The sequence below is a fragment of the Callionymus lyra genome, chromosome 17 (genome assembly GCF_982586985.1).
Source record: "Callionymus lyra chromosome 17, fCalLyr1.hap1.1, whole genome shotgun sequence".
Taxonomy (NCBI): domain Eukaryota; kingdom Metazoa; phylum Chordata; class Actinopteri; order Syngnathiformes; family Callionymidae; genus Callionymus; species Callionymus lyra.
Genome location: NC_141834.1, coordinates 962,501 through 970,000, shown reverse-complemented (window position 1 = coordinate 970,000; position 7,500 = coordinate 962,501). Strand labels below are relative to the sequence as shown.

General features: G+C 35.2%; 1 protein-coding gene and 25 non-coding genes across 26 annotated transcripts in view; 25 read left to right on the top strand and 1 right to left on the bottom strand.

The window, feature by feature from the left end:
- The window catches only part of nt5dc1 (5'-nucleotidase domain containing 1), a 193,380-nt gene that overhangs the window by 49,345 nt on the left and 136,535 nt on the right, over window positions 1–7,500 (bottom strand). The gene's annotated exons all lie outside the window — the stretch shown is intronic.
- trnaa-ugc (transfer RNA alanine (anticodon UGC)) lies at window positions 101–172 on the top strand. Its single transcript has one exon. It is a non-coding gene; the product is annotated as a tRNA-Ala (tRNA).
- Window positions 397–468, top strand: trnaa-ugc (transfer RNA alanine (anticodon UGC)). Its single transcript has one exon. It is a non-coding gene; the product is annotated as a tRNA-Ala (tRNA).
- Window positions 696–767, top strand: trnaa-agc (transfer RNA alanine (anticodon AGC)). The gene has a single exon. It is a non-coding gene; the product is annotated as a tRNA-Ala (tRNA).
- Window positions 989–1,060, top strand: trnaa-cgc (transfer RNA alanine (anticodon CGC)). Its single transcript has one exon. It is a non-coding gene; the product is annotated as a tRNA-Ala (tRNA).
- On the top strand, window positions 1,285–1,356 carry trnaa-cgc (transfer RNA alanine (anticodon CGC)). The gene has a single exon. It is a non-coding gene; the product is annotated as a tRNA-Ala (tRNA).
- On the top strand, window positions 1,582–1,653 carry trnaa-agc (transfer RNA alanine (anticodon AGC)). Its single transcript has one exon. It is a non-coding gene; the product is annotated as a tRNA-Ala (tRNA).
- Window positions 1,878–1,949, top strand: trnaa-agc (transfer RNA alanine (anticodon AGC)). The gene has a single exon. It is a non-coding gene; the product is annotated as a tRNA-Ala (tRNA).
- trnaa-ugc (transfer RNA alanine (anticodon UGC)) lies at window positions 2,171–2,242 on the top strand. Its single transcript has one exon. It is a non-coding gene; the product is annotated as a tRNA-Ala (tRNA).
- trnaa-cgc (transfer RNA alanine (anticodon CGC)) lies at window positions 2,470–2,541 on the top strand. Its single transcript has one exon. It is a non-coding gene; the product is annotated as a tRNA-Ala (tRNA).
- On the top strand, window positions 2,766–2,837 carry trnaa-cgc (transfer RNA alanine (anticodon CGC)). Its single transcript has one exon. It is a non-coding gene; the product is annotated as a tRNA-Ala (tRNA).
- Window positions 3,063–3,134, top strand: trnaa-agc (transfer RNA alanine (anticodon AGC)). Its single transcript has one exon. It is a non-coding gene; the product is annotated as a tRNA-Ala (tRNA).
- Window positions 3,359–3,430, top strand: trnaa-agc (transfer RNA alanine (anticodon AGC)). The gene has a single exon. It is a non-coding gene; the product is annotated as a tRNA-Ala (tRNA).
- On the top strand, window positions 3,652–3,723 carry trnaa-ugc (transfer RNA alanine (anticodon UGC)). The gene has a single exon. It is a non-coding gene; the product is annotated as a tRNA-Ala (tRNA).
- Window positions 3,951–4,022, top strand: trnaa-agc (transfer RNA alanine (anticodon AGC)). The gene has a single exon. It is a non-coding gene; the product is annotated as a tRNA-Ala (tRNA).
- trnaa-agc (transfer RNA alanine (anticodon AGC)) lies at window positions 4,247–4,318 on the top strand. The gene has a single exon. It is a non-coding gene; the product is annotated as a tRNA-Ala (tRNA).
- Window positions 4,540–4,611, top strand: trnaa-ugc (transfer RNA alanine (anticodon UGC)). Its single transcript has one exon. It is a non-coding gene; the product is annotated as a tRNA-Ala (tRNA).
- Window positions 4,836–4,907, top strand: trnaa-ugc (transfer RNA alanine (anticodon UGC)). Its single transcript has one exon. It is a non-coding gene; the product is annotated as a tRNA-Ala (tRNA).
- trnaa-agc (transfer RNA alanine (anticodon AGC)) lies at window positions 5,135–5,206 on the top strand. The gene has a single exon. It is a non-coding gene; the product is annotated as a tRNA-Ala (tRNA).
- trnaa-cgc (transfer RNA alanine (anticodon CGC)) lies at window positions 5,428–5,499 on the top strand. Its single transcript has one exon. It is a non-coding gene; the product is annotated as a tRNA-Ala (tRNA).
- On the top strand, window positions 5,724–5,795 carry trnaa-cgc (transfer RNA alanine (anticodon CGC)). Its single transcript has one exon. It is a non-coding gene; the product is annotated as a tRNA-Ala (tRNA).
- Window positions 6,021–6,092, top strand: trnaa-agc (transfer RNA alanine (anticodon AGC)). The gene has a single exon. It is a non-coding gene; the product is annotated as a tRNA-Ala (tRNA).
- Window positions 6,320–6,391, top strand: trnaa-agc (transfer RNA alanine (anticodon AGC)). Its single transcript has one exon. It is a non-coding gene; the product is annotated as a tRNA-Ala (tRNA).
- On the top strand, window positions 6,613–6,684 carry trnaa-ugc (transfer RNA alanine (anticodon UGC)). Its single transcript has one exon. It is a non-coding gene; the product is annotated as a tRNA-Ala (tRNA).
- trnaa-agc (transfer RNA alanine (anticodon AGC)) lies at window positions 6,912–6,983 on the top strand. The gene has a single exon. It is a non-coding gene; the product is annotated as a tRNA-Ala (tRNA).
- On the top strand, window positions 7,205–7,276 carry trnaa-cgc (transfer RNA alanine (anticodon CGC)). The gene has a single exon. It is a non-coding gene; the product is annotated as a tRNA-Ala (tRNA).

Here is a 7,500-nt window from a genome sequence, read left to right as displayed (position 1 = left end):
AAATATTATCGAGAATATGTTTTAAATATTCCAAGCCACTGATGGGACATAATAAGGTGAGGTTAAACTTTTGTTGAAAACAAGTAAACATTTCATACAAGGGCATGTAGCTCAGTGGTAGAGCGCATGCTTTGCATGTATGAGGTCCTGGGTTCAATCCCCAGCATCTCCAACTAGATTTATAGATCAATACTGTTTTAAACTGCTTGCTTTGCATAAAGACAATCTTTTTACAACTATTAATCCTTACAAATAATAGTTAGGCCAAAACAATAGCTTCATATCGTATCTTAGTAGAAATATTATCAAGAAAATCTTTGAAATATTCCAATGCACTGATGGGACATAATACAATGAAGATAAACTCTTTTGAAAACAATTGAACAGCACATACAAGGGCATGTAGCTCAGTGGTAGAGCGCATGCTTTGCATGTATGAGGTCCTGGGTTCAATCCCCAGCATCTCCAACTAGATTTATAGATCAATACTCTTTTAAACTTCTTGCTTTGCATAAAGACAATCTTTAAACAATGACTATGATTCTGTGCAAATAATAGTTAGGCCAAAACAATAGCTTCATGAAGTGTGTTAGTAGAAATATTATTGAGAATATCTTTGAAATATTCCAACCCAATAATGTGCCACAATACAGTGAAGATAAACTCTTTTGAAAACAAGTAAACACCTCATGTGAGGGGATGTAGCTCAGTGGTAGAGCGCATGCTTAGCATGTATGAGGTCCTGGGTTCAATCCCCAGCATCTCCAACTAGATTTATAGATCAATACTGTTTTAAACTACTTGCTTTGCATAAAGACAATCTTTTAACTATGATTCTGTGTAAATAATAGTTAGGCCAAAACAATAGCTTCATGAAGTATGTTGGAAGAAATATTATCAAGAATGTCTTTAAAATATTCCTACCCACTGATGGGACATAATACAGTGAAGATAAACTCTTTTGAAAACAAGTGAACCATTAAGACAAGGGGATGTAGCTCAGTGGTAGAGCGCATGCTTCGCATGTATGAGGTCCTGGGTTCAATCCCCAGCATCTCCAAGTAGATTTATAGATCAATACTGTTTTAAACTACTTGCTTTGCATAAAGATAATCTTTTTACAACTATGATTCTGTGTAAATAATAGTTAGGCCAAAACAATAGCTTCATGAAGTATGTTGGAAGAAATATTATCGAGAATGTCTTTTAAATATTCCTACCCACTGATGGGACATAATACAGTGAAGATAAACTCTTTTGAAAACAAGTGAACCATTAAGACAAGGGGATGTAGCTCAGTGGTAGAGCGCATGCTTCGCATGTATGAGGTCCTGGGTTCAATCCCCAGCATCTCCAAGTAGATTTATAGATCAATACTGTTTTAAACTACTTGCTTTGCATAAAGATAATCTTTTTACAACTATGATTCTGTGCAAATAATAGTTAGGCCAAAACAAAAGCTTCATATCGTATGTTAGTAGAAGTATTATCGAAAATATCTTTTAAATATTCCAAGCCACTGATGGGACATAATAAGGTGAGGTTAATTTTTTGTTGAAAACAAGTGAACAGTTCATACAAGGGGATGTAGCTCAGTGGTAGAGCGCATGCTTAGCATGTATGAGGTCCTGGGTTCAATCCCCAGCATCTCCAACTAGATTTATAGATCAATACTGTTTTAAACTACTTGCTTTGCATAAAGACAATCTTTTAACAATGACTATGATTCTGTGCAAATAATAGTTAGGCCAGAACAATAGCTTCATGAAGTATGTTGGAAGCAATATTATCGAGAATGTCTTTTAAATATTCAAAGACAATGTGACATAATACAGTGAAGATAAACTCTTTTGAAAACAAGTAAACACCTCATGTGAGGGGATGTAGCTCAGTGGTAGAGCACATGCTTAGCATGTATGAGGTCCTGGGTTCAATCCCCAGCATCTCCAACTAGATTTATAGATCAATACTGTTTTAAACTACTTGCTTTGCATAAAGACAATCTTTTAACTATGATTCTGTGTGAATAATAGTTAGGCCAAAACAATAGCTTCATGAAGTATGTTGGAAGAAATATTATCGAGAATGTCTTTTAAATATTCCTACCCACTGATGGGACATAATACAGTGAAGATAAACTCTTTTGAAAACAAGTAAACCATTAAGACAAGGGGATGTAGCTCAGTGGTAGAGCGCATGCTTTGCATGTATGAGGTCCTGGGTTCAATCCCCAGCATCTCCAACTAGATTTATAGATCAATACTCTTTTAAACTTCTTGCTTTGCATAAAGACAATCTTTAAACAATGACTATGATTCTGTGCAAATAATAGTTAGGCCAAAACAATAGCTTCATGAAGTGTGTTAGTAGAAATATTATTGAGAATATCTTTAAAATATTCCTACCCACTGATGGGACATAATACAGTGAAGATAAACTCTTTTGAAAACAAGTGAACCATTAAGACAAGGGGATGTAGCTCAGTGGTAGAGCGCATGCTTCGCATGTATGAGGTCCTGGGTTCAATCCCCAGCATCTCCAAGTAGATTTATAGATCAATACTGTTTTAAACTACTTGCTTTGCATAAAGATAATCTTTTTACAACTATGATTCTGTGTAAATAATAGTTAGGCCAAAACAATAGCTTCATGAAGTATGTTGGAAGAAATATTATCGAGAATGTCTTTTAAATATTCCTACCCACTGATGGGACATAATACAGTGAAGATAAACTCTTTTGAAAACAAGTGAACCATTAAGACAAGGGGATGTAGCTCAGTGGTAGAGCGCATGCTTCGCATGTATGAGGTCCTGGGTTCAATCCCCAGCATCTCCAAGTAGATTTATAGATCAATACTGTTTTAAACTACTTGCTTTGCATAAAGATAATCTTTTTACAACTATGATTCTGTGCAAATAATAGTTAGGCCAAAACAAAAGCTTCATATCGTATGTTAGTAGAAGTATTATCGAAAATATCTTTTAAATATTCCAAGCCACTGATGGGACATAATAAGGTGAGGTTAATTTTTTGTTGAAAACAAGTGAACAGTTCATACAAGGGGATGTAGCTCAGTGGTAGAGCGCATGCTTAGCATGTATGAGGTCCTGGGTTCAATCCCCAGCATCTCCAACTAGATTTATAGATCAATACTGTTTTAAACTACTTGCTTTGCATAAAGACAATCTTTTAACAATGACTATGATTCTGTGCAAATAATAGTTAGGCCAGAACAATAGCTTCATGAAGTATGTTGGAAGCAATATTATCGAGAATGTCTTTTAAATATTCAAAGACAATGTGACATAATACAGTGAAGATAAACTCTTTTGAAAACAAGTAAACACCTCATGTGAGGGGATGTAGCTCAGTGGTAGAGCACATGCTTAGCATGTATGAGGTCCTGGGTTCAATCCCCAGCATCTCCAACTAGATTTATAGATCAATACTGTTTTAAACTACTTGCTTTGCATAAAGACAATCTTTTAACTATGATTCTGTGTGAATAATAGTTAGGCCAAAACAATAGCTTCATGAAGTATGTTGGAAGAAATATTATCGAGAATGTCTTTTAAATATTCCTACCCACTGATGGGACATAATACAGTGAAGATAAACTCTTTTGAAAACAAGTAAACCATTAAGACAAGGGGATGTAGCTCAGTGGTAGAGCGCATGCTTTGCATGTATGAGATCCTGGGTTCAATCCCCAGCATCTCCAACTAGATTTATAGATCAATACTCTTTTAAACTTCTTGCTTTGCATAAAGACAATCTTTAAACAATGACTATGATTCTGTGCAAATAATAGTTAGGCCAAAACAATAGCTTCATGAAGTGTGTTAGTAGAAATATTATTGAGAATATCTTTGAAATATTCCAACCCAATAATGTGCCACAATACAGTGAAGATAAACTCTTTTGAAAACAAGTAAACACCTCATGTGAGGGGATGTAGCTCAGTGGTAGAGCGCATGCTTAGCATGTATGAGGTCCTGGGTTCAATCCCCAGCATCTCCAACTAGATTTATAGATCAATACTGTTTTAAACTACTTGCTTTGCATAAAGACAATCTTTTAACAATGACTATGATTCTGTGCAAATAATAGTTAGGCCAGAACAATAGCTTCATGAAGTATGTTGGAAGCAATATTATCGAGAATGTCTTTTAAATATTCAAATCCAATGTGACATAATACAGTGAAGATAAACTCTTTTGAAAACAAGTAAACACCTCATGCGAGGGGATGTAGCTCAGTGGTAGAGCGCATGCTTAGCATGTATGAGGTCCTGGGTTAAATCCCCAGCATCTCCAACTAGATTTATAGATCAATACTGTTTTAAACTACTTGCTTTGCATAAAGACAATCTTTTAACTATGATTCTGTGTAAATAATAGTTAGGCCAAAACAATAGCTTCATGAAGTATGTTGGAAGAAATATTATCGAGAATGTCTTTCAAATATTCCTACCCACTGATGGGACATAATACAGTGAAGATAAACTCTTTTGAAAACAAGTGAACCATTAAGACAAGGGGATGTAGCTCAGTGGTAGAGCGCATGCTTTGCATGTATGAGGTCCTGGGTTCAATCCCCAGCATCTCCAACCAGATTTATAGATCAATACTGTTTTAAACTACTTGCTTTGCATAAAGACAATCTTTTTACAACTATGATTCTATGCAAATAATAGTGAGGCCAAAACAAAAGCTTCATGAAGTATGTTGGAAGAAATATTATCGAGAATGTCTTTTAAATATTCCTGCCCACTGATGGGACATAATACAGTGAAGATAAACTCTTTTGAAAACAAGTAAACCATTAAGACAAGGGGATGTAGCTCAGTGGTAGAGCGCATGCTTTGCATGTATGAGGTCCTGGGTTCAATCCCCAGCATCTCCAACTAGATTTATAGATCAATACTCTTTTAAACTTCTTGCTTTGCATAAAGACAATCTTTAAACAATGACTATGATTCTGTGCAAATAATAGTTAGGCCAAAACAATAGCTTCATGAAGTGTGTTAGTAGAAATATTATTGAGAATATCTTTGAAATATTCCAACCCAATAATGTGCCACAATACAGTGAAGATAAACTCTTTTGAAAACAAGTAAACACCTCATGTGAGGGGATGTAGCTCAGTGGTAGAGCGCATGCTTAGCATGTATGAGGTCCTGGGTTCAATCCCCAGCATCTCCAACTAGATTTATAGATCAATACTGTTTTAAACTACTTGCTTTGCATAAAGACAATCTTTTAACTATGATTCTGTGTAAATAATAGTTAGGCCAAAACAATAGCTTCATGAAGTATGTTGGAAGAAATATTATCAAGAATGTCTTTAAAATATTCCTACCCACTGATGGGACATAATACAGTGAAGATAAACTCTTTTGAAAACAAGTGAACCATTAAGACAAGGGGATGTAGCTCAGTGGTAGAGCGCATGCTTCGCATGTATGAGGTCCTGGGTTCAATCCCCAGCATCTCCAAGTAGATTTATAGATCAATACTGTTTTAAACTACTTGCTTTGCATAAAGATAATCTTTTTACAACTATGATTCTGTGTAAATAATAGTTAGGCCAAAACAATAGCTTCATGAAGTATGTTGGAAGAAATATTATCGAGAATGTCTTTTAAATATTCCTACCCACTGATGGGACATAATACAGTGAAGATAAACTCTTTTGAAAACAAGTGAACCATTAAGACAAGGGGATGTAGCTCAGTGGTAGAGCGCATGCTTCGCATGTATGAGGTCCTGGGTTCAATCCCCAGCATCTCCAAGTAGATTTATAGATCAATACTGTTTTAAACTACTTGCTTTGCATAAAGATAATCTTTTTACAACTATGATTCTGTGCAAATAATAGTTAGGCCAAAACAAAAGCTTCATATCGTATGTTAGTAGAAGTATTATCGAAAATATCTTTTAAATATTCCAAGCCACTGATGGGACATAATAAGGTGAGGTTAATTTTTTGTTGAAAACAAGTGAACATTTCATACAAGGGGATGTAGCTCAGTGGTAGAGCGCATGCTTAGCATGTATGAGGTCCTGGGTTCAATCCCCAGCATCTCCAACTAGATTTATAGATCAATACTGTTTTAAACTACTTGCTTTGCATAAAGACAATCTTTTAACAATGACTATGATTCTGTGCAAATAATAGTTAGGCCAAAACAATAGCTTCATGAAGTGTGTTAGTAGAAATATTATTGAGAATATCTTTGAAATATTCCAACCCAATAATGTGCCACAATACAGTGAAGATAAACTCTTTTGAAAACAAGTAAACACCTCATGTGAGGGGATGTAGCTCAGTGGTAGAGCGCATGCTTAGCATGTATGAGGTCCTGGGTTCAATCCCCAGCATCTCCAACTAGATTTATAGATCAATACTGTTTTAAACTACTTGCTTTGCATAAAGACAATCTTTTAACTATGATTCTGTGTGAATAATAGTTAGGCCAAAACAATAGCTTCATGAAGTATGTTGGAAGAAATATTATCGAGAATGTCTTTTAAATATTCCTACCCACTGATGGGACATAATACAGTGAAGATAAACTCTTTTGAAAACAAGTAAACCATTAAGACAAGGGGATGTAGCTCAGTGGTAGAGCGCATGCTTTGCATGTATGAGGTCCTGGGTTCAATCCCCAGCATCTCCAACTAGATTTATAGATCAATACTCTTTTAAACTTCTTGCTTTGCATAAAGACAATCTTTAAACAATGACTATGATTCTGTGCAAATAATAGTTAGGCCAAAACAATAGCTTCATGAAGTGTGTTAGTAGAAATATTATTGAGAATATCTTTGAAATATTCCAACCCAATAATGTGCCACAATACAGTGAAGATAAACTCTTTTGAAAACATGTAAACACCTCATGTGAGGGGATGTAGCTCAGTGGTAGAGCGCATGCTTAGCATGTATGAGGTCCTGGGTTCAATCCCCAGCATCTCCAACTAGATTTATAGATCAATACTGTTTTAAACTACTTGCTTTGCATAAAGACAATCTTTTAACTATGATTCTGTGTAAATAATAGTTAGGCCAAAACAATAGCTTCATGAAGTATGTTGGAAGAAATATTATCGAGAATGTCTTTTAAATATTCCTACCCACTGATGGGACATAATACAGTGAAGATAAACTCTTTTGAAAACAAGTGAACCATTAAGACAAGGGGATGTAGCTCAGTGGTAGAGCACATGCTTCGCATGTATGAGGTCCTGGGTTCAATCCCCAGCATCTCCAAGTAGATTTATAGATCAATACTGTTTTAAACTACTTGCTTTGCATAAAGATAATCTTTTTACAACTATGATTCTGTGTAAATAATAGTTAGGCCAAAACAATAGCTTCATGAAGTATGTTGGAAGAAATATTATCGAAAATATCTTTTAAATATTCCAAGCCACTGATGGGACATAATAAGGTGAGGTTAATTTTTTGTTGAAAACAAGTGAACAGTTCATACA